The sequence below is a fragment of the Triturus cristatus genome, chromosome 2_2, assembly GCF_964204655.1.
Source record: "Triturus cristatus chromosome 2_2, aTriCri1.1, whole genome shotgun sequence".
Lineage (NCBI taxonomy): Eukaryota > Metazoa > Chordata > Amphibia > Caudata > Salamandridae > Triturus > Triturus cristatus.
Genome location: NC_140582.1, coordinates 1,210,573,212 through 1,210,598,657, shown reverse-complemented (window position 1 = coordinate 1,210,598,657; position 25,446 = coordinate 1,210,573,212).

The window sequence follows — 25,446 nt, the reverse complement described above, 5'->3', positions numbered from 1 at the left end:
GTGCGCCATCCATCAGCGGGAACCCCGTCGACTTTGCCCAGTTAATCCCAAGGCCAGAGAATCTTTCAAATTTAACATATTCACGGAGCAATTCCGGCAGATAGATGGCAGGCTCATGGACATACAGAAACATATCATCGGCATACAGTGAGACCACAAGTGGTCTCTGCCGAAACCGCAACGCAGCTGATGAATGCCGCTAGTGCAGTTTACAAGCCAAAGGCACAAACGCTAGCGCAAAGAGCATCGGCAACAAGGTCCACCCCTACCGTGTACCCCTTCTAATAGGGAACTCCTGGGACACCCAGCCGTTAACCCGTACCCGGGCCATGGGCTCAGTATACAGTATCTGAATCCAGTGAAGATAAAAGGGGGCAAGCCCATTCTCGATAACACCGTAAACATGTATTTCCATTGCAGGGAGTCAAACGCTTTTGCTGCATCAAGCAGCACTGCCACTGCCTGAAAATCTGGGTCAAAGTAATGCAGGGTTGAGAAGACCGTACGCAGATTATGCATGGTTGATCTGGTGGGCACAAAGCCCGACTGATCAGGGAGAACCAGCAGAGGGACAAGCGGCTGGAGCCTAGCGGCAATCATTATCGCAAGAATGTTGGTGTCAATGTTAATAATCGAAAGAGGCCTATAGGAGTCACACCAATTGGCAGCCTTGTCAGGCTTCAGTAACATCACCAGGAGGGCCTCCTTGAGAGTAGGCCTAGGCTGTAAATTCCTTTCGGTTCGCGGAATTTGCGGAATTTGGGTAATTTCGCGTTCTGCAGAGAACGCGGAATTGGGTGATCCGTGGCTTCGCGGAATTTTTTGCTTGTTCACGCTTTCAAAATGCGTGTTCATGAGATATTTCCCTCAAACAGGAAAAAAGCACCATGAACGGGCGGAACAAGCAATTCCGTGTGTTTGCGGAACTCTGCATGCTCGCAAAGATTTTTTACCGTTTCGCGGAGATTTTCGTAGCGCGACTACGCAAATTCCGCCCATCCCTACTTGAGAGTAGGAGGAAGGTGCCCCATCTCATATGCCTTTGCATATACAGCTAGAAGTCTAGGGGCCAGCACATCTGCAAAAGCTTTATAAGATTCGCTCGGGAGCCCATCGAGTCCTGCGGCCTTACAAGTGGGGAGTGACATCATAGCAAGCCTAACATCTTTAACATCGAAGGGCTGAGTGAGATACTCCCTCTGTGCCAAAGACAGCCACCCAAGTGCAATATCGTCAAGATAGGAATGTATATCCGACGGCTGCACCGTAGACCTGTCCGTGTACAGTCCGGTATAAAAGTGCTGGACTACCTCACTAATTTCAGGCGTGGTATAATGCGCTGTTCCCTCCTCATCCAGCATCTCCATAATATACTCCTGACACCTGGGCACAGCAATTTTTTGTGTCAACGAACGACTAGGCCTTTCCTCCTCACCATAGCACCAGGCCGTGCTCCGCCGGGACCGATGCACTATCTCCTGATCCACTGTGGCAATATGTTCGGACACAAGCTCCAGCATTGTGGAAAGTGTCTCAGAAGAAGGGTTCCTCTCATACTCATGCTCCAGAGTGGATATCTCTGTGGCCAATTTACGGATCCTACGCCGCAAGTCCCGCAGGACGCCAGCCTGCACACTTTTGCAGACCCCTCTAATTGTTACCTTAAAGGTCTCCCACAAGACCCCTGCGCTCTCCACCGTGCCCTCATTTTCCCTGAAGTATTTGTGAATTGCATTGCTGATAGTGTGCTTAAAAACCGGGTCAGTTGAGGATGCCAGTTGCAGGTGCCACATGAAAGGTGGCAGTTCACGTGCAGGAACCTGGAGCTCAAGAACAACTGCGGAATGGTCAGAGAGCGTTTTTGCCAAGTGGCGAACATTAATTACCCACGTGCAGATGACCTCAGAGATGAGCCAATAATCTAAGCGGGACCATGTCCTCTGTACAGAGGATATAAAGGTGCTTTCCCGTACACCAGGATGTTGCAGGTGCCAGACGTCACGTATGTTCCCCGCCTCAACTAGACCCAGTAGAACCTCTGTAGCCTGCTTATGTTGTGCTGTCCCACTTCCCAGCCTATCCATGGCCACAACCATGCAAGTATTAAAATTCCCACCCCAGAAGATTTCCACGGGGGGAAACTGAGATGCGATGCTAAATATCCACAAAGAAGGACGGATCATCAATATTTGGTCTGTATACATTATCTAGTAACACATTCACTCCGCCCAGCTTACCCTGGACCAACGCCACCCGACCCTGCTCCTCCGTTTCAGAGCGAGTAACAGAGAATGGAACCCCTTTCTTGACTAGGATCATCACCCTGGTGAGTAAGTGGAGTAAGAGGAAGCTTCCCTGACACCTGCCCAGCGCGCACCCACATTCTTCTCGGTGGCATTGGTGAGATGAGTCTCCTGCAAAAAGGCAATTTGGATATCCAGCCGGTCCAGGTATGCCATTACAGACTGGATTTTCTTGGAGGTGTTAAGCCAAGAAAACCATGACAAGTGTTGTAAAAGAATCTAATTTAAGGAATGTCTTTCGCTGACTCAAAACTTCAAGCTTAACTGATATTTTTTTGGACGTTAAGTCCTTTTATAGCTTTGAGCCTGAGATTGATGCAATACAACCCACTTTAGCAAAGAAGCTCTATTTGCAATTTAGATATGGCACTTTGCCTTTTTATCATAATATTGACAGATGGAAAGGGGGTCCGGCACGTCCTTGCCCAGGTTGTCGAACTGAGGAAGAAACTCCCGTACATGTTATCCTTTTCTGTCCAGCATATGCTTGCATTAGGAAGACATGGATAATTCAGCTGTGTAAAAACCTGGGTATAAAGCAATATTTGGCCTTTTTTAGGATATTAAAAACTGATACTAACGCAGTGATTGTTTCTGCAGTAGCTAAATATTTGCATTCAATGTGGACAATTCGAAGGAACTTGATAAACAATGCTGCTATACATTAGCATTAAGTTCTACGGATATCGAGAGAAAAGATCGTATTTTATTCCTTTTATAATGAACAATGTTTAATAATTTTAGAATTCTGGATAGTATTTAAATTAAAAAAAATTTTAAGGATATGTCTAACAATCACTTATATAATTGAGATTACATGTATGAATTTAATTGCTTGACCTATTGTACTGTTGTGTTATTTTTATGTGCTTTTATGGTAAATCTAACCGCAATAAAGCTTGATTGACTTGACTTAAGCCACGTACATTCCAAGTCAGGAACCTCACATAATCACTCATTCAGACCGTACAGCCATAGACTAAAACCCGCAGTGCGCCAACAGTAACATAATGCCGGAGGGAGACAGTCATTATATACAGGAATAGTGCCACACATCCCAATCCCACCCCTCCACGCTAACCCCCCCAACCACTTCAGCGAGCCCAACATGCTAAATCTATCCTTTCCCTGTCTAAACCAACCCCAACAAGTACAAAAAAACAAAATATGAATGTGGGGTACTCCCATCTGGGGAGCACCAGAGAACTACTAGCCACCTTACCGGAGGTGGCTGATCAGGTCACACACTGTGCCAAATCAGAAATATACAAAAGCGCTAGACATGTACCGCAAAGCCATCACCCTAACCCAGGGCATTTCCATATATGGAGCAACCCAACAGTGCCATTCTGCACTCATGCAAAGGAACAGTTGCAAAAAAGAAAGAGACAATGATGTAGCCGTTAGAGTCATGCACACAGGGAGGTACCGGGCATTGTATCAGACCAATCCATGCCACCACCCTACTGCTCCTGATCGTCACGCTCCTCTGTGTTTGCTCGCTTCCGATGCTTCAGCTGCTTAGCATGTTCCAAAGCTGCTTTAGGGATTGTAAATATTTTGGAGTCCCCCTTCTTACCTATTTGGAGGAGGACAGGTTACAACATGGCATATGAAATACCCTCAGACTGCAGAAACTTCTTCATCGCCCCAAACTCCTGCCTTGCCGCCTGCACAGTGACCGTGAAGTCAGGGTAAAATGCCAAGGGGTTGCCCTGCTGCTCAATGGTGCCTTTATCTCTAGCCATCCTTAAGATTGCGTCCCGGTCCCTGTAGTTCAAAAGTCTCGTAATGACAGGGCGGGGTGAAGCGTCCTGGACAGGACGAGCTGCAAGCGATCTGTGGGCCCTCTCAAAGATGAACATGGGGGACAAGTGCTCCTCACCAAACATATCTCTAATCAGATTTTCGATAAAGGTCTCCATCCTGCCCACATTGGTGGATTCAGGCAGCCCAGTAATTTTACTGTTATTCCGCTGGGCCTCTAGGTCCTCATTTTTGGCCTGTATCAGCGCTACGACCTTCTCCATATTTAGCGCTTTTCCAGAGACCTCACTGAGTCCATCCTCGGCAGCAGAGACCCGTTGTTCCACCTCCCCATCCTGGTGTTTTGCTTCTCAAGTTGCGATGACATATGGTCCAGGCGATGGTTCACAGCTGCCATCGTTCCCTCAATGAATTGAAGATGATATAGAGGCACAGCTCAGAGTATACAAGGCTAAGTGTATTCCAGCAGTCTGGTTTGGGTGTGATATTTCTAGTTTTGCATCCATAGCCCTTTCACAGGTTGTCAAACATACCTTTCTGAAAGGCCTTTTAAACATTTCCCAGAGTACTCCCAGTAAGATTGTTCATGAGGAAACGTGTTAGGGTATATTTCTGATTTTATTTGTTTGAGCCCCTGCTTTTATAGTTATCTATTTGGCTGAAAGAGGGTCTAACTATGAATAGATTAATAGTGCAAGATTGTTTGAAGCTGTATTACATGTCCCAAATCCCATGGATCCTATTTATCAAATGAATTCTTTCTGCACTTGGACCTACCAGAACTTTTCTAGTAAACAGAAAATATTATTGAAGGGGAGATTGCTTAGATGAAGCAGGACTTTCTGCCTAGGGCGGCAGTGGAGCGAGGGGAAGGGATCCTGAGAAGGAGCTCAATGCGCCATTTTATAATAGTAAATCAGTTCCTCAGATAATAATAATAATAATAATAATAAATCTTTTATAAAGTGCCTGGTTACACCAACTGGTGTGTCCCCGTGCTAGGAACTACTATGTAAAAGAAAAATGGCTGAAAGAAACAGAAAGCACTGAAACTGGGGCAGTACGAACATAAACCTCAGAGCTGGAAGAGCCAAGTTTTCAATCTTTTTCGGAAAATGTTCTCCGATGGCTCTACTCGAAGAAAAAGAGGTAATGCATTGCAGTTTTTGGCTGCCAAATAACCAAATGAAGGCACACCCATTCTTGCTCTTTGATTTTATGGACTTTAACCAAGTGAGCCCCCATTGACCTAGGGTGTCTCGTCGGATTATGGGGGACAAGAAGATCATGAAGATAGCTGGGTCCTTTTCCCTGCAGACTGCGGTGGCAAAAGCACAGGACTTTAAAAAGGATTCTTTTGTTGACAGGCAGCCAATGCAGGGAGTCAAGGGCTTTCACAGAGGAGGCTTTCCTAGGTAAATTGAGAACTAGACGTGCTGCCACATTATGAATGCGTTGTAGCCTATGGAGACTTTTTTTGTTGCTCCAAGAAGGAGGACATTTCCATAGTCCAACTGGGAATTTACAAGAGTGTGAACCAGGGTTTTCCTGGCTGGGATAGGGAGAATGTCCAGAGTTTTCCTCAACATTTTGAGGGTTCCAAAACATTTCCCAGTAATCTTCCTAGTGTGGGTCTTGAAGGAGAGTTTAGGGTCCAGCCAAACTCCTAGACTTTTAATTTCCTCCTTAGGGATGGGTGTGGGACCCAGGGTCTGGGGCCACCAGGCTAAGGACCAGATGGAAGGGGACTTCCCTACGACTAGGACCTCAGTTTTACTGCCATTCAGCTTAAGGCAATTACTCCAGAATGCAAGGTCCCGCAGACAGGAAGAGAAATGGACGGCTGTATCTTCTGAGTCCTGGGATAAAGGGATGGAAGCTTATTTGCATTTGGGGATGTCTAGCTACCACCCCAGGTTGCTAATCTATTGTAGGTTAAAAATAAAATCACCAGCTGTTGCTCCCCATGGGGGCTTGATCTAATATTTTTACGCTATCAGTTTATTCGTCAGTTACTTCTCCCTTTGAATTTTAGACAGACGAGACCTGCACTGTTGTCTCTACAACTTTTACAGGCTCCCTGTGTGTGTTTTTTTGTGTCACTTTTTTTTATCTGGGATACTACATTGGCTTTGAGTATTTTTTTGTACTGTAGATTGTATTATTTGAGAGCCTGGAATAACCCATGTATTTTTACAAAGAGTCAAGGGTGTATTTACTGTGCTTGAATTAGTCCATTCTTATAGTGTACTTATGTGGTAACTAATCTGCTTTGAGGACAGTTGTTTTTATTTAGAGTGTTTTACTCTTATTTTGTTGTAGTGTTTTTATTGTGTTTACTAGTATTATTTTATGATAAAATTGAATAAAGTTAATACTACATACCTACTACCCCCAGCTTCCCACATTGGGGAAAATGGTCAGTTTTCAGTGGAATAATGTGAAACGTCCATGTTGTCTTCTGTCCCGGTTCCTGTCGCTGACACTAGGGCTACACACAGAAGTGAGGGAACCATAGAATAGTAAAACATTTGTATTACCAGTTGGATTTTCTGCATTTGTGCCTTCCAACTAGTGTATAAGAAAGAAGACATTAAGAAAAATACCCTCTAAATCATACACCTCCACGGTAACCCACAAGTTGAGAAATGCACAAATAGCAACTGCTCCTAAACTCCATATCTTGTGCCCATTTCAGAAACTCATGGGTTTCCGTGATATGAATTTTTCGCTCTACATATTTCACCATATGAGTTGTTCTATACTTGGTACACGATTAAAAATTATTGTACTGTGCCGTTCAGTTGTTGGCTCTGGATACCTGGGGTTGCTGGAGAGCCTACAAACCTGCAACCAAAAGGGGCTAGCGGACGTAATGGTATATTGATTTTGTAAATCGTCCATTGTGACAAAAAGGTACAGATGAAAACATCACAAATGGCAGTTTTCCCTATTCATTTTCAATATTTCTTTATTTTAACAGTTATTTTCTTTTTCTCTAATTTTCGTGAATCTGTAGCTTTCCTGGATCACTTATGGTTTCATACTGGTTTCCAACTCAAACTGGAAGTAGGTTGAGAGCACAAAAAATATATAAAATAGGCTACCTCTTTGAAAAATATCAAACTGTAGTGCAAAATTATTATTTTTTGGTTGAGCTCTGTGTGTTCACGAAAGCTAGGAAGATGGTGACTTTAGCACAGCAAAACATTAGTTGATTCAATTTTTAGGGAAAAAAGCTGAATTTTTTATCTAGAGCACTTTTTTCTAATTTGTCTAAAAACATCATAATTTTTCTATATTTTGGTCATTTTCTTGGTCAATTCCAGGGGAATCCAGAAACCCTGGGTGCCTTTAAAATTCCCAGGATGTTGAAAAAATAGGATGTAAATTTGACATGGATATCTTATGTGGAGAACCATTATGGAGCCCTAAGTGCAAACTACCTCAAATAGCCAATAAAGGGCTAAGCAGAAGGAGAGGGAGGCTCAGTAGTTAAGGGGTTAAAGGTCACAATCAATGTCAATCAAAGGCATAAGTGCTTGGAATTTGCATATGCTTAGGAGCTCTTGAGTAAAAAACTATAAGAATGAGTCCTGAAGTAGCTGATATGGTGATTCAAGTAACTAGGTAAGACCGATTAAAAGCGGTAGTCAAAGGTCTGAGGTATTCAGAGCGAACCAACCGCGCAGGAAACAAAGGCCACCGACAATCTCATGCATTCTGTGCTCAGACTGTCAACACTCTTTGCTTTGCTCTTGCGCCACCCTGAATTTGTTGGACTTCAAATGACCCTTATTCAAATCAGATACCTCTGGAGTGATACTCTTGGTGTGAAGTCCCTCTCTGACTATGCTTAAATGGAAAGCAATAATTACAACGCAGTCATTACAATGCACTACCTTTACAACGCAGTCATTACAACGTAACATGCTTTACATCGCATGCCATTACAAAGCAGCCATTACAACGCATGTCACTACAAGCATGCCATTACAACGCATGCCACTACAACGCATTATAAGGTAAGTAGTGGGAAATAGTCATTTTTACCCCTACACTATCCAACACTTACACTACTGTTGCACTCACTGGAGTGGGAATAGTAATTGTTACCCCTACGCTATCCAACTCTTACACTACTGTTGCCCTAGAAGTATTATGCGTTGTAATGGTATGCGTTGTAATGGAATGCGTTGTAAGTGTAGTTTCTAAAAATGCGCTGTGATGGCATGCCTTGTAAAATCATGCATTGTAATGGATGTTGTGATGTAAAAACTGCGTTGTAAAGGCATGCGTTGTAAAAGTTTGCGTTGTAACGTGTTCTATTTGGTCAAATCCTTGAGTTTTTATCAGTATCTCATCACAGATGTTATCTTACTTTATGAAAACAAATGCAGGGCTCGCAGCCACAATATGACAACAAACATGGCGACAAATGTGTCATCTCAGGTATCATATTGATTATCAGTAACCAGCATTATAGACAGCAAAATCATGTCATAGTAGGAACATTTCCATGCAGGTCTTGAAAACTGCACACTTTCTATGAGAGACATAGAAGAGCCTGAGAACAAGCACAGAATAGAAATAATAGAGTGTGATAGGACCAAATCCTGTCAATAGACGAGCCGAAGTGGAAGCTGTCGCAGTGTTCTTAACAGGTGGTCTAGCAGGAAGGTATTCTGAAAACCAAACAAGTGGTGGTGGGATGAAGCCGAGAGTGGGACTATCATAGTACTGTAGGAATGCATGATTGCTGCATGGTGCATGCCAACATCACCCACAGAGCCTCTTCCCCCTTCTTCATCTGCTTATCAGCAGTTGGCATGGATAGGGACTTCTTATATTACCAGAATGTTAGCAGAAGGGAACTTCGGTATTAGCATAAATTCTTTGTTTAGTAGAATGTCTGGTCAGCTGAATGATGTTTCTGCCTGAGGCACCAAGTTTGACCACCCTGAGGAAGCCCACCTGAAATAAAAGGTATGTCCTTTGCTGCTTGTTCACCTGTGCAGGGGCATGAAGAGATGCATTGGTGACACTTGGGCACCACTCTCATGGTGATGCTGGTATGCTGCAGGGATGCTGCTATGGTGTATACATCTATGGGTAAGTGGGAGTGGAGTGACTTATTAATGGCACATCTGTGCGTGGTTGATACAGACCATTCATTTCACGACAATAAGAACAAGTTCTTGTCATCTTGCTTTTTGTATTTTTCAAAAATATCAAGAGTGAAAAAGTCAGTTCATTTCACTCCTCACCTTGTGCCGCTCCCCTCGCGGCACACTGAGGCTCCTGTAATTGCCTGTATCACCTATAAAGTTATTCAAGTCTCCTGGGGAGTAGATCTGAGCTGTGACTTGAATGAGCTCTACTTCATGAAACAGATAAAGCCCTTGAAACAAGCCTTCTACTGCTTTACCCCCAGGATTCTGGAACTCTCTGCCTGAGCAGCTGTTCGTGATCACCCTGGACCTCCACTGACTGACCTGCTCATTGTGATCTGTACACTACTGTCACAATTGGATATTCTCTCTGAGGGCCTGAGTCATTTTGTGGTAGTATAGATATTCCATGGCGAGAGCGATGGGGTATAGATATTCCATGGCGAGAGCGATGGGGTATAGATATTCCATGGCGAGAGCGATGGGGTATAGATATTCCATGGCGAGAGCGATGGGGTATAGATATTCCATGGCGAGAGCGATGGGGTATAGATATTCCATGGCGAGAGCGATGGGGTATAGATATTCCATCGTGAGAGCGATGGACTATCTCTATCCCCAGAATGTGTTCTGCCCACGATATTTGTATGTAGGTGAACCTTAGGTTTAATCACGGCAGAGACTACTCAGGGGCTTATTTATAAGCCACTTGCGCCACTTTTGTGTCATTTTTAATCATGGGAAAAGTGACGTACGGGTGGCGCAAGGGGTTTGTAAATAAAGCTCGCCCTCTATGCCATGATTAAACCCCCCAACAGCCCAACAGAGTAAGGAATGCCGGAGTCAGACCTCTAATTCCGCCCCCCTAATTTGGATGGGTAAAATTAGAGGTAAGTTTTTTGTGCCCTGGTGGTAAGGGGCAGCGAAAACTGCTAAGCCCCCTCACCCCCTCCCCCCCTTGCTGTCGGATCGGACTCCCAGGGCGAGGGGAGAATTCTTTTTATTATTTTCAAAAAGAAAATCCCGCTTCTGGTTTTTCTTTTTTTTGTAATTGAAATATGAAACAGTTTGGTGCGTGTCTCCGTCATATTCACTGAGATTTGCACTAAGCTGTAAAACTGTAACAGCATTAACAGTGACCGCCATGATGGCGGATCCTGCCAGTGCTTTAGAAATGACCGCAATCTTGGCGGGTATATCTAAATTAGACAGGCTGCACGTCCATAGGGGCAATGGAATAATTTACCCACCTACACATAAGTTAGGCCCTAACTGGTTAAATGTCAATATTTTCTGTAACCTAGTAAATGCCCCTCTAGAAATGTCCACTGTTTTGAAATATATGTATGGATAAATATATAAATGAACAAATTAATGAATAAATAAACTAATAAATTGAATGGGAAAAATACTTTGGCTGTACCAAACACCTAAGTGTAATATTTGGGTGGTTTGTGGGTGCACTTAGAAGACTGAGCAGAATCTGTTCCAGTGACTGCAGAGTGCAGAGCTGGTATTGGTGCAGACTAGTTTGCATTGCACCCGGACCTAAGCAGACAATGTTATGCTGTATTGTTAAATTAGCTTTACCCTTATTGGCCACATTCATTGCTTTGCTAGGCTCCTCCAGGCAGAGCTTCATTGGTGCAGAAGGCGCACACACTATTCTATTTAATAATAGATGTGTTATTAGATGGTTGTGGAGTGGGTGTTTGTGGTTGTGCATTCAAAGCTCGCTTGTTTGGGTGAGTCCCCATCAGATGTGGTTAGAGTTGTGAAATGGTAGAAGACCCTGGAGATATTTGTACAATACCTTTACTTTCCTGTATTGGAGAGAAAGGTTGCAAGAGGACCTGGGTTGTGAAATGTGTTTAGTGGGAGGGCTTTGACTTTTCACGTGTAGGTGAAAGGTTCTTATAGATAAGATACAAGATGCTACAGATCATGGTTGGAGGTTAAAATATATCCTCGGGTCGGTGGTACTGTCTGAGTCCTAGTTTGTGTTGAGCACCTGCTGCCTCATTGAAAGGTTAATTGGTGCCAGGAAGCCTCCAAAGGATGGCATGGATCCCATGGGTATGTGTGGACCTTGGAGGCCACCATCACAAGAACACTGCAGGAGCCTCTCACCAGACAACATGAAGAAGCAGGATGGCACCAATTCCCCTGAAACACCTGGGACACAGGGTCATGCTCCCAGAGGTTGTTGATCATCTTTCTTTGTTCTACTACCTAGAATCATCCAGAGCTCCATGTGCACAGGGATCACTACCTGAACACCCTACTGCGGTGTCATTGATTTCCCATGACTTTGCATTGGAATGCTGTTTGTACACTACTGAAAATTAAAAAAAGATGGTAGAAAAAAACATGAAGAAGCAGGATCTACCAAACCAAGAACAAAGAAAGCAAACACCCACGGTAAAGGTTTTCTTAAGTCTCTGATGGTCACTGCCCTCGGTTTCTTAAGGTCCAAAGACTGGTCCCTTGACATCAAAGTAAAACAATGCAGACCAGTGAGCACAGTAAGCTGCTCTCCTCATGCAGGAGGCAGCAGCACTCCATCCTGGAGGATAGATGGTGGCAGAGGTGACCTTGGAGAGCTGCAGCCTGAGATGCTGTGCCACTTAATTAGGCTGAAAGCTGCTTCATCCTTTTTGAACTTGGCACCAGAGACTTTCTACCTCAGCACCCTTTACTGATTCTTTTGGAATTTGGCATTTGCCTACATTTTGCAAGAGATGTTATTTACCTAACATTACAATAAGCTGGTTTCATTTTTTTTTTTGGACTTTAATTCTTTATTGAGCTTTTCTCATTACAGTAACGAGACTGGCACAATAAAGATACACAAACAAATCGCTGCGCAAGTTTGGTTTCATTTTACTAATGAGTGAATCACTTTGAGAGTGTTAATTAATGTTTTTTGATGCCCTGCCTCATATTTGCAATGTTTATATAAAAGCTTACTGAAGCTACTTTTCTTTTGTTTACATTATTTTCAACTATTTGTGAAGCTCAACATAGTCACTATACAGTATGTCTTGTTTTATCCTGGATGGTCATTCTCGTCTTTCTTTTTCATCCTTATATTTACCCTTTTCCCTTTTCTCTTATGCATGATTCCTTTTTATCTGGTATTTGTATAACATTCCCATTATCTCTGCATGGCTCATCTTCGTTCCAGTCATCGCTGATGAGGTGATTCCACCTCCATACCACAGGACATACTGGCACAGAAACCTCGTCCTCCCACCCAATATGGGTGCTAAAAGTAGGCTAGCTTTCTCAGCATCTTCCTGTTTTTTTCTGTGTCATCCTGAGATGAGGAATACAGAAAGATAGGCTTGGACCTAGTGTACTTGATGTGTTATTTTTTTCATTTACTCTCATCCCCCTTTCCTTTATGAGGTGGAAGGGGTGGTTAGGTTTTTAGATCTTTGGATCTTTGTTTTAGCGGATGGGAGAACCTGACTTGGCATATACCTCCATGACTAGAATAAGGCACATATTCATTATCCAGGCACAGGCTGGTGAAGAGGTGCAGAGACTAAATATCGATGTATAAATATCGACTTGCACCAATATCGATGTAAAAATATCGTGGGTGATAAATATCACAAGAAAAAATATCGTGGTCAAGAATATCAATTGTTAGGTAAGTAATATCAATGTTTAAAATATGGAAGTGTATAATATTGTTTGCTTAAATATTGTTGTTTAAAATATCTAAGTGTTTAATATCGTTCGTAAAAATATAGGGGTCAATTACGATCCGCCCGCTATTGCAACGGCAAAAGGGACCTCCCGCCGCAATGTAAAGAATGCATGTTCTGCATTTGCATGCACAACGTGGCAGGCACCGTGGGGTACCTGCCACCTTGTGCATGCAAATTCAGGGGGTACCATAGGTACCCCTCATGTGCCCCCCCACCCCCCAACATCCTGGGGGCCGGCAATGGGCCCCCAACTGCAAATGCTGCATGCCTTTCCGTGGTGGCAACACCGCCAAGGAAAGGCTGCTCTCTGCCTCCATTGTAATATGGATGGCAGTGTCTTGCAGACACCAACACCATATTCAACCCCTTTTCCGCCCGGTCGACTCGTCGACGGGCAGAAAAGCGGCGGATGGTCTTCCCATCCGCCGCGGACCCTACAGCTACCCTAATATGGTGGCGGGTCATTCAGGTGTGGATAGCAGGTGGATCGCCCCCGCCGGGCCGGCGGGGGCGATCCGCCCGCCATCCTAATAAGCTCCATAGTTGTTAAAATTATCAAATTTTTTATTAATGTTATGTATTTTACTATATAGTTTATATACATGTGATGTGTTTTTTTGTATAAGAATTGTTTGTATTTTTATTATATGTGTAAAAAGTTAGTAGTTATTAAAAAAAAAAAAATTGAATTTTGCGTTTTTAGTACCGTAGTGGGGTGTGGGTTTGTAGGGGAATAGGGTGGGAAGTAATTTAATTATATTAAGGGGCCGATTCCGATTCCGGCCACAAAACGTACCGACGACACGGACCCGGAACGGAGACCGACCGACACGGACCGGCGCCGTACAACCGACACGTACGGAATACAAACCGTACGACTGAGCCGTAGGCACAACATTGATTCGCCCGGAAAACGGACGCGATTTGCACCGACCGACACACACCAGGAATAAACCCGACTGACTTGTTCCCACGATATCCGATCCGTGCAGTACGATGCAATACGTGTAAACCCAGACCGACTTGCACGGAGCCCAAGCCGCACGACCGACACGCACAGAAAACAGGGATCTGAAGCAATAGAGATCTCCGGGACCGACGCGTAAGAAACACAGAAGAAAGTCAGCGTGAAAGACCCGGAGAAGCCCGCAAGAGCCAACATCAGCGTCTGTCTCGGTCAGAAGAACGTCTCCTTCTTGTCTAGAAAACGCAAAGGAAAAAATACAAAAAAAGGACCAAACAAGCAATGGCAAAGTCAATAAATATATATTTTTTAAACTTGGAACAAAGACACACCCACAACTGCATCTATATAAAGGACACCAATCACTACCATGATCCTTTGCAAACTGAAGACAACAGCCAGCAGAGAACACCATCACACAGCAACCACAGAAACACTCACAACTCACCCATCACACAACTTTCACACCATTAGCACCTCACCAAAAGCACTCACACATATACCTAGCAAAACCGACACTCACCCACCCTCATTTGCACCCTCACACACACATCACTCACCACCATCACCCATCACCATGCCCCCAAAGAACAATCCAAAGTTCACAGATAGTGAGTTAGAAGTGCTGGTAGACGAGATCATCAGAGTAGAGCCACATTTGTTTGGAACATTGGTCCAAAGGACCCCCATGTCACAGAAAACAAAGATGTGGGCGAGGATTGTGGACAAGGTGAACGCACAAGCACCAACGTTGCACACAAAGGATGATATCCAGAACAGGTGGTATGACGTGCGCAGGAGGGTCAAGAAACTCATCAAGAAAGATCATGCCCTGAGTCAGCACACTGGTGGTGGCCCTCCTGCCAAACCAGTATACTTCAGGTCCTGGGAGGAGAAGGTGCGGGACATCCTACCACCAGAGAGCGTCCATGGTCTAGCAGACATACCAGAGCCTGGTGAGTACACAACCAACATACTCAATATTGTGTGGCAAGGGGACAATGAAACCATGCACCGCAAGCAAAGCCACAGTAACCAATAGATAATCATCCCAAGATGTGTATGCTAGTCAGACAAACACAATACCTGTCATCTCATAGTGACTTGTAACTGTGTCATGACATGCACCAAACTACAAACAAATAGAGCAAGGCAGTGGCACAAAGCCAAATAAACACTGTCAGACAGTTTGCCACCACAAACACACTACCTCACAGTGAAGCTGACTGACAGGAAGGAATAGTTGGTATGCAGGTGAAGTGAGTGTATCCAAAAGCATGATGGGGTTTGTAGTCACAGATGGATAATGCTCCCCCTCCAAATTGGCCCATCAAGACCTCTCTGAACCATGCCCACATCATAGGGAGTGGAAAATGACTGACAAGATGGCTGACACTGGGTCCTGCTGTGGGGAGCACAAGGCCCTGGTAGGGGTTGTGCGCAAATCAGAAGCAGGACACCACTGGCTGACATCCTGAACGACAACTTACACGCCCTCCAATGGAAGCACATTTCATGGTGGGATGTCTGGCCGGGTGGGAAGGAGGACTGACAACTCTGACCATATTTACCAGCATGTGGAGACACACACACCCCTCAACACAAACTCCACACAACTCACCGGGTAGAATGCATTGACTCACACTGTAGTGAAATATCACGCAAAGATACACCGCACTGGGTGTTGCTGTGTGAAGCACTGGGGCTCTCTTTGGACTTGAAGCCAAGCACCAGGACTTCACAGTCAGCCATCTTGCAATTGCTGTCACACTCCCTCACAGGGAAGCAGAGTCAAAAGGAAGGAAGTATGGCCATGCTGGGAAGGGGGGTGTAGCCAAAAGCATGATGGGAGTTGCAGTCACAGACATTACCCACCCACCCACATGGCCCAGCAAGCTCACACTGAGCCATGTTCTCCTCACAGGGAGTGGGAATGTACTGACAAGATGTCTGACACTGGGCTCTGTTGTGGAGAGCACAAGGCCATGCTGGGTACTGGGCACCAACAAACACCAGGACTGCATAGTCAGCCATCTTGCCATTGCTGTCACACCCCCTCACAGGGAAGCAGAGTCAAAAGGAAGGAAGTACGGGCATGCTGGGAAGGGGGGTGTAGCCAAAAGCATGATGGGAGTTGCAGTCACAGACATTGCCCACCCACCCACATGGCCCAGCAAGCTCACACTGAACCATGTTCGCCTCACAGGAAGTGGGAATGGACTGACAAGATGTCTGACACTGGGCTCTGTTGTGGGGAGGAGAAGGCCATGCTGGGAACTGGGCACCAACAAACACCAAGACTACACTGACTGACATCCTGAAAGTTAACCTGCACCCACTGCAATGGTGGCACGCTTCATGATGGGATAACTGCCCTGGGGGAGAAGGAAGTCCTGACTTGAAAACAAATAACACCGATGCTGGCCATACACACACCTTCTATGCTAAAAAATCATTGCACACGTGGTACCAGTTACTCACAAAGATGATGCCCGGGCAAGATGTCTGACACATGGGCCTGATAAATGATGTGGCTGAAAATCACACATATGCACTGGCCAAGCCAAACACGGTCGCACACACAGTTATTGCAACCATATGTTCAAACTCACTGCCAGGGGATGCATTGTCCAGGGGTGCCCCCTGGCCTGGCTGTGGAGGTGTGTCTTGCAGATGACAAGTGTGGAGAGCCATATATAGTACATTGCACAAAACACACAGGAACTCACATATACATATTTGACAGGGGACATCTGACAGTGAATGGAATGGACACACCAATATAGCCGACACCATAGCATGGTCTCATTCACACTCGGTGCTGTTGAGAGCTGCATTCCACTCCTTCTTCGTGCTGCAACATATGCATCCTTCACACAACACACCACGCACTGACATAGACACTGTAGACACAAGGTCTAACCTGGACTGTATTTAAGGAGACATGCTACTCACAGCAGCCAAACCGCAACACACACACCACCGGCTCTCACTGTCATGAGCATTGAAAAGCCAGAGTGCTACCTTGCCCAATCCATGTCACCATGGAGAACATTGACAAGGCAAATCACATATGGACGTACAAAACTCAGCACCAGACTCATTAACGATGGTGACATCATCACTTGTATGAAATGAGATGGGAACTAGGAACACTGTAAAAAAACACTTTCTCCCAAGAGATCACTGGCATACGGGACTGTGACCATGTCGTACCAATACACCAATGTGACACACAAAGACTAGCAAAATCTGCTACCACACATGCTCCAATCTTACAACATATCCTCAGTGAAATTGCACGTATGTCCTTGTTAAAGCTCAAATGTGTACAGGGATGACACACCTGTGTCAGCAACGTGATGGCCCTTGATTAGTAATGCCCATGTACAGCCATATCTATAAATGAGCTGGGCATGCACACATTTCGACATGCACATTGAAATGGTTCATTTTGGCTGGGCAATGTGCCACAACAATATCAATCTCTGTCCGTGACAACCTTGGACAAAGCAGTGTACAGGCATCCATCCTGACGTACAAAAGAAAATGTCATGTATGTGAACCATTGATGCTTGTAGAAATATAACTTACATTGTGTGTCTCTTCCAAACACAGGTGGTGCTGGGGACACAGCAGCAAATGAAGAGGAGTCCCTGTCCCAGACTCTGGTGGACCCTCAGCTCTCTGGTGTGGATCAGTCTCTGTCCTCTTCGGATGACGACGAACAAACTGGCACCTCCGGTGTGAGTCATCATGCAGCACCAGCAGTACCAACATCTGCACCCCCAGTACCCATGCCTCCAGCATCTGGCAACAGACAGGGCACCCACGCCAACACGGAAAGACCAAGGCCACAGAACACCGACAGCACAGGGACACAGGACCCCCTGGAAGCTACGGACAACATCACCAGCAACAACACCCAAGGGGGCCCAGTGTCACCTGTGCATGCCGCCGCAGGTCCTGCCCGTGTGGATAGGGGTGCTGGGAGGGGTGGTAGGCAGAGGGCGCACCTTGCAGAGGGGTCTGGACTGCATGATGACCCCCAACTGGCACGCATCATAGATGCGTACCAGGATAGCACCAGAGGATTCAGCCAGGTAATGGGGATCCTCAAGGACATTCAACAGGAGCAGGCTGCCCATCATGCCCTCATGGAGGCAAAGTGGGATGCACTTACTGCGGTGCATCGGGACATACTCCAATGCCAATGCCAGATAAGCACCAACATGTCCAAACCTCCCTTTGTGGCCAAAACATCTGTTGCTGCACGATCTGCCAGTGCCACAGGGAGGGAGGATGACTCTGGCGGAGAGTCCTCTGCACCACAGACGTCTGCACCTGAGGATCCCACCCCCGAAGAAGAAGAGGGGTCATCCAAAGAAGGACAAGTGAGACGCAGATGTCCATGCACATCCCTCAGGGCCTCTAAACCTGTTCTGGACAATGTTCTTTGCGCGCTGTGAGAAAGTGGCTCTGTATATACTGTTGCTTAATAGGTACAGGGTGTACAGAGTCCATAGTCCCCCAGGGTTTGACAGAGGTTAAAGTTATATATAACCTTACTCTCTAAAGTGGTAGCTTGGTCGAGCAGTGAGGCAGTATCAGAGGACAGTGTAAAGCATTTGTTGTACACACTCAGTCAGCAAATGGTCTCACACACTCAATAACTGAACTCTAGGCCAATGGTTTATATATAAAAAATATATGCTTGTTTTATTTTAGAACCAACACTTGGATTTAAAATATACTTTCTCAGAATGAGATGTTTTATATAAATACTTTTGCAATATGCAATTGATTTTTGTAAAGAGTTACAAGTGGTTGCAATAGGCAACTCTATTTTAAACACAACAATGCATTGAGCTCAATGGAAAATTCAAGTTATTTGCAACAGATTACTTATTAGATTACTTTTGGAATTCCAGGACTGGATCCTAGATTCAGTCCTGGGTCAGGACTCAGAATCAAGTGATGAAAGTCGACTTAATTACTGTAATGATTTTTAAACAATATTTAGCTATTTTAAAAGTTGACACTTAGAAAATATTTCAAAGAAAACAGTCAATGATTCCCTACGGAAGAGAATTCAAGTTGCAGGTACAGTATGTTCTCGTTACTTTTGTAATCCAGTACTGGGTGCCTAGACTCAGTACTGGGACCTTTATCCAAAACAGGTAAGTAATTACGTTTTCAGATATTATACGATTTTTGAAGAATATTTAAAGATTGCAGAAATCGACACTTAGAAGAAATTTCACAGAAGAACAGTCAATGATTTCCTATGGAAGAAGATTGGGTTAAGGGTAAGTACAGTTGTAAGTATTTTTCAGAGTCAGTGCTGGGCACCAAGATCCAGCACTAGGAGCTCACCTAAGAGCAGGTGAGTAATTTTGTTTTCGTTACTTGGCAGATTTTTGGTGAATATTTTAAGATTTGAAAAGTCCACACTTCAAAGAATTTTCAGGAAAAAGCCAGTCAATGTTACCCTATGAGGAAAATAGAGTTATCGGTTTAAGGGTAAGTACTCAACTGGCAGAGTTGAGGTTCTGGGCATAGACTCAGGGGTCCCCCAGGGTCAGGTAGGTACAGTTGGTTCACCCTCAGCGACTCTAGGGCGGCCGGGTGCAGAGAGAGTTAGGCCCAATGTTATCCTATGAGGGATAGGGGGGCTTTGGTTGGTGGCTGCTAACTGGCAAGCCACGCGGCTGTGGGAGCTGGGCTCCTGGTCACTTACTCAGGGCAAGTGGGGAAGTAGGTAGGTGTAGAGTTTTCACTGCCAGGGCCACTCGGGCAGCTGGGTGCAGAGTGCTTTTGAGCCTTCGGGCGCTCAATTGATTTCAATGGGAAATCTCTGGTTTAGAAAAAGACTGCAAGCTCGGGGACGAGGACTCTTCAGGTGCCACCACCACTTCGAGAGGTAAGTTGGGTAGTTGGAGGTTAGGTAGGTACACCGGGGTTGGGCACAGGGGGCCGCGGGGCGCCACGTGCAGGGGTGCCTTTTTGTGTCGGGAAATCTTACCCTCTGTTGATCGTGGTAGGGGGGGGCACCTTGTTCTGAGGCTGCAGGCTTCTTCAGGAGTGTCGAGGGAGGTCCTTGGGTGCCGGACTCGGGGTCACAGTCGCCGGGGGGTCGTCCTCGGGGTCTTTGTTCACTCCGGCACTGGCCAGGCTTGGCTGGTGCAGAGTGTGCTGGGTTCGCGGTTCCGGGCTGCTGCCAGGGATTAGAGGTAGGTTTTGAGTAGAGCCTCTACTCATGGGAGTCCCAGGGGCTTAGAGGTAGCCAGGTCCTCCGGGGTTGGTGAGGTTGCTGGCCGCAAGAGATGCCGGGCTGGAGCAGGAGCAGGTTTGAGGGTCGACAGGCCGGTAGGGCTGGGGCCAAAGCAGTTGGTATCTTCCTCTTTTTAGCAGCTGCAGGGCTGGTCTTCTTTCTTCTTGCTCTTCTTTGTAGTTTTGAATCTGGAATCTGGGGAAGGAAGGTTCAGGGTGCCCCTAAATATTAGATTTAGGGGCGTTACAGGTAGGTGAAGGGCAGGGACCAATGGGTCTCTATCCTGGGGTGGGTACACCCCCTATCCTGCCTCTCTCCTGTGGGAGGGGGCAGTAGCCTAGTCCTGATAGGGTAGGGCTCCCCATCTTCAAGATGGCGAGAGCCCGGAGATGTGCTTCACCTCGCCTCCCCCACCTGAGGGGTGGGGTTGGCAGGCTGGCACATCCCCTGTCCTTATTTGGGGTTTCCGGCCACAGCTTCCCGCCAGAGTGGGGGGTTGCAGTGGCCTGGGGAAGCTCACAGAGGCGGCATGCCTTTGAAGCTTCCCCCTGCCCATCCTGGGGGAGGAGATTTAGCACCTCGCCCAGGATGTGCATTGTTGCAGGCCCAGGAGAGCAGGGGCTCTCCTACCCAGGGGTCCAGCAACATGTCTGCTGGGTGGCAGCCCAGGCAGCCTCAGAGCAGACGTGGATTGTAGGTTAGGTTTAAGGGGACACCTCTAAGATGCCCTCTGGGGTGCTGGGTACATTAAATCCCACACTGGCATCAGTGTGGGTTTAATGTGCTGAGAAGTTTGATACCAAACTTCTCAGTCTTTAGTGTTGCCATTATGGTGCTGTGGAGCTCGTGTTTGACGAGCTCTCAGCACCATGTACTCTTAAATGGCAGCACTGCACTTACAGTGCTCAGGAATATACCTGGGCACTGTAGGGGCACAGGGCTCCTGCTCCTGTGCCCACACCATTGGCATAAGGCACCCAGCTTGAGGGGTGGCTGATGTATGCCATGGCAGTGTAGGTGATGGGCATGGCACACAGGGATGTGTGTCATGTCGACTTTGTTTTTGTCTTGCACCCAAACACTCAGCCTGCAAAGGCAGTGTGTGTGTGTAAGGGTACAGGGCCTCTAAGGGTGGCACAAGGAGTGCTGCAGCCCTTAGAGGCCTTCCCTGGTCACAAGGCCCTGGGTACCTAGGGTACCATTTACCAGGGGCTGACATGTGGCCAGGGTTTGCCAATTTGGGTTTGGTTTGTTTTAGGGAAGGAACATAGGCCCTGGGCAACTGACTGGCAGGAATCCAGGGCACACTCAAAGTACATTCAGCAATTCAGCAAAACGTGGGGGCATACTATGCAAGAAAGATGGCACTTTCTGACACGCGCAAACCGTTCACCTTGTCGTATCTAACACAACTCGCCTACATGACATGGAAGGTTCATGTTGGTACAATGCAACAGATGACTGTGGACTTTGTGAGAAGTTGGCCTGATATATGCTGTCCACTAATTATAGTGGGCACCTTGTATCAGTCCAAACAACCCCTTATGGTGAATAGGTTTAAGACAAGCTTTATTGAAAGCCATCCTAGTGGTAGCTATGGAGAGCAGCCTTCAGGCTAAGTCTTGAAGGAATGTAAAGCAGCTTGTTTTACCAGTCTATAATCTCATGAATGACCAAATGAAAGGACAACCACACCAGGTATATATTTAAAATATTTGTATTTAAGATAAAACACACCCCTCTAGTCTCTTTATGAGACTGGAGTTCGAAGTACTTAATTTACAATTTAGCAATCAACAGTAATAGAACAAATACACGTTTGGGCCCTAGGGGTGTACCAAACCATATACCAATAAAGTGGTATAAGAACCACGACTGAACTAGACACAAGGCCTTGAGCCTGTAGAATCGTTGGGACCCCAAGGAACCACCCAAGGTAGGGACACAGGGGACCCATGGGGCCTTGTGCAGTGTGTGAACACAGCCGCGGGTTCCCGTTAGCTTCTATGGGCAATGTCGCGGTTGGAAATTTAAAGATTAGGGACACTTAGAAATGAGTCAGGACCAAACCCTTTTGGACTTAGGAAGTTCTAGGGCTAGCTCCCACGGAAGCACCGGAGTACTCGTGTTACCTCACCCAGGGAAGCCGGGTGCATAGGTGTCTTTTGGTGTCGGGTCGCGTCGTCGATTTCAATGGGAGCTGGCGAAGAAGTGCTGCTGCCGTGAAGAGGAGAAGTGTCCGAAGCGATCTAAGCCTGGATTTAGGATGGAAGGAATCTGAAGGCAGAGGGGACAGAGTCGGGGTCACTTACCAGTGACCAAGGGCAGGATGGACCAATGCCCACAGATGTTGGGTGCTTCAGGTGAGTTGACGGGTGTCTTGACTCTTCAGCCACAAGGTCCAGGAGGTGCCGATGATAACCAGGAGCTGGATTTGAGCTGCCCTACAAAGTCTGTCGAGTGCTGCACTGTCAGCGGCCAGATTGGACCCAACAAGCCTTGGCAACTTGAAAGCAGAGAAAGGATGTCGGTGCAGACCAGCAAAGTCTGGGGGACTTACCCAGTGAGGGTAAGTCGGGGCACATCTGGAGCAACCAGGAAAGCCCAATCATAAGAGGAGTTGCCTTTGTGGGGACCTACTAGCCAACGGGCTAGCGGTCGCGAAGGAGCCTCAAGCGGTCACACTGGAAACTGGCCCACGGGTCACTCGTGGAGTTGAGGCCAGAAATCTTCAGTGCAGGAGATACTCAAGGCTGGGGCTACTCGAAGCCCAAAGCACAACTTCGAGGTAGACCAGGAAGATGATGTTGCTGCAAAAGCTCACGGTGTCCAGGAGTCACGGTTCCAAGTCACCCACGATAGCCACAGGCCTCAGCTTTGCTGTGGACTCAGGGTAGCCTCTGGGAAGTCTGGAAATCCACCTCTGGTGATGCAAAGACTTCAGCGTCCAGCGGGAGCTTCAGTGATGCAGACCGGTCAGTTGCTTCTTTGGTGCCTGCCAAGCAGGGGAGTCACTCCTTGACCCCAAGGGAGATTTCTTCAGTCTTCTAAGCAAAGTAGAACGTCGAAGGTCCAGGATATATATTGCAGAGTTTCATCCAGGGTAATCTAAAGTCGCAAGGACTGGGTTCCCATACTTATACTAAGTTGGGGGGTTGGACATACTTTAGGGACCCACCTATGGGAGGGTTTAGAAAGAGGGGTGGTTACACCCATTTCCTTTGTCCAGTTTTGTGCCAGTGCAGGGGCACGTAGCCCCTGCAACCGGTTTGAACTGGACTATGCACAGGGACACCAAGTGTGCCCCCAGTTCAGGACTTCAAAGTACCAGATAGCGCTCCCGCCCAGCCCCAATACACATCTGCCTATCTGGGGATGTGGTTACACCTCCTGGGACAGAAAACCTATTGTCCAGGCCTCCCCTGCCAGAGTTTCAGTCAGCAGCAAGAGGCCAGTCCCGTGTCTGTGGCAGAGGCATCCATTTTGTGATGCCAGGGCTGTAGAAAGTCCTACCGGGTTAGACCAGTGTGAACATGTCTCTCCCTCTAGAAGGGTGGAATGCTACCCCCGCTGTAAGAACTGGCGGGGGGTAGTATTCCAAAGCATTTGACACCAAACACAACATGTTTCCGTACAGCCATCCCAAAGTTAGCATTTACCACAAGGTTATAATGCACTTAAGAGTATATGGTCAGGCTGCACCACAAACAGCATCAGAGGAGGTACTCCGAACGCTACAGAGGGGCTCTGCTCCTGCAGGTCCACCCTCTCACATAAAAACCATGCACTCTGCCTTCAGGATTGTTAAGGCCTGCCATAGGAGTGACGTATAGGTTTTATATGTGTGTGCAATGATAGTGATATAGGTAGCCTATACCACTGTAAGGGGTGCAAGCACCACCTTACCCAGGCTGCAGTAGCAGACCTGTGGTGCCATTTTGGAGTGCTTCCCATGGGTGGCATAATACATGCTCCAGCCCCTGGTAGGCCTCTGAGGTACCTATGCCCTAGGTACATAGTATACCACATGCTAGGGGATTATAAGCCACTCCAGAATCCAATTAGAAATGTACCTAATGTACATGGACACCATTTTAGAGAGGAAGCAGCTAGGCTGGGGTCCTGATTAGCAGGGCCACAGCCAGTCTAAGGTCGTAAAACAGTGAAACACCAGCAAAAAGTGGGGGTACACATGTGAAGCAGATCCTACTCTCCTACACAAACCCCCCCCCCCCCCCCCAAATGCAGGGACATTACACTAACCTTGACCAGTTGAGACTTCATGTTCTAAGTGGAAATACCTAGAGAGTCCATCTGCATTGGAATGGTACTCTGAACATGTCAGCTACCAACACTTCCAACTCTACTGTGAACTTTGGATTCAAAACCCAATGTACAGCACCCATCATCCTGTGCACTATCCTCACACATGTTTGTAAATAAACTCACCAGTACACTATACTTGCCTCTGTTGTGATTCCAAGTTGTCATGTGTCATTGAGATGTTGATTTGCTAAACAACCCAGTGCATGCCAAATACTACAACAATGTGATCATCGTTATGTAAGTCATGGTGACACATGTGAGGGAGACACACCACTATGGCACCACAACACATACTCACCATGTCCATGTAACTCATCCCACACAATGATGTTGACCTGAAATACATTGGAATGCACTGACACCACACCTATCCACAGTCAGGGGTAACAAGCCCACAGGTGAGGTAAGCAAATGTCAGTCAGATGTGGGAAGACAGACAACACACCTAACAAAGCATAGCACAGGTTCATTACACATCAGCAACATGTTTATTCCACAATAGTTGCAAGGTAATTGTACGTTACAGTGGACACACGGTCACAAAGTGTCGGAGAATTGAAGTCCAGGGGTGTGTGGTACATCACTTGATGGGAATTGACAACTTCCACACTGGTGTTGGATTCTGGGTGTTGGGGGTCAGTGTTAACCAAGCAACAGGCAAAGTACCCTGGGAAGGACAGACACAAGACACAGTCAAAAGCACAGCAGAACAGGAGAGAAATGCAATATACATGCACAAAACATGTCAAAATAAACCTACACAGAAAAAAGTTAGCAGTTCGACATTATTGTGGAGTACAGACCACCTGAAAGAACACATTACTGCACGCATCCAGTCAATTGGCACACAGACACACTCAAACAGAGCAGCCCCAACACATTTCGGCTAACTCAATACATTGACATAACAACCCTGTAAACT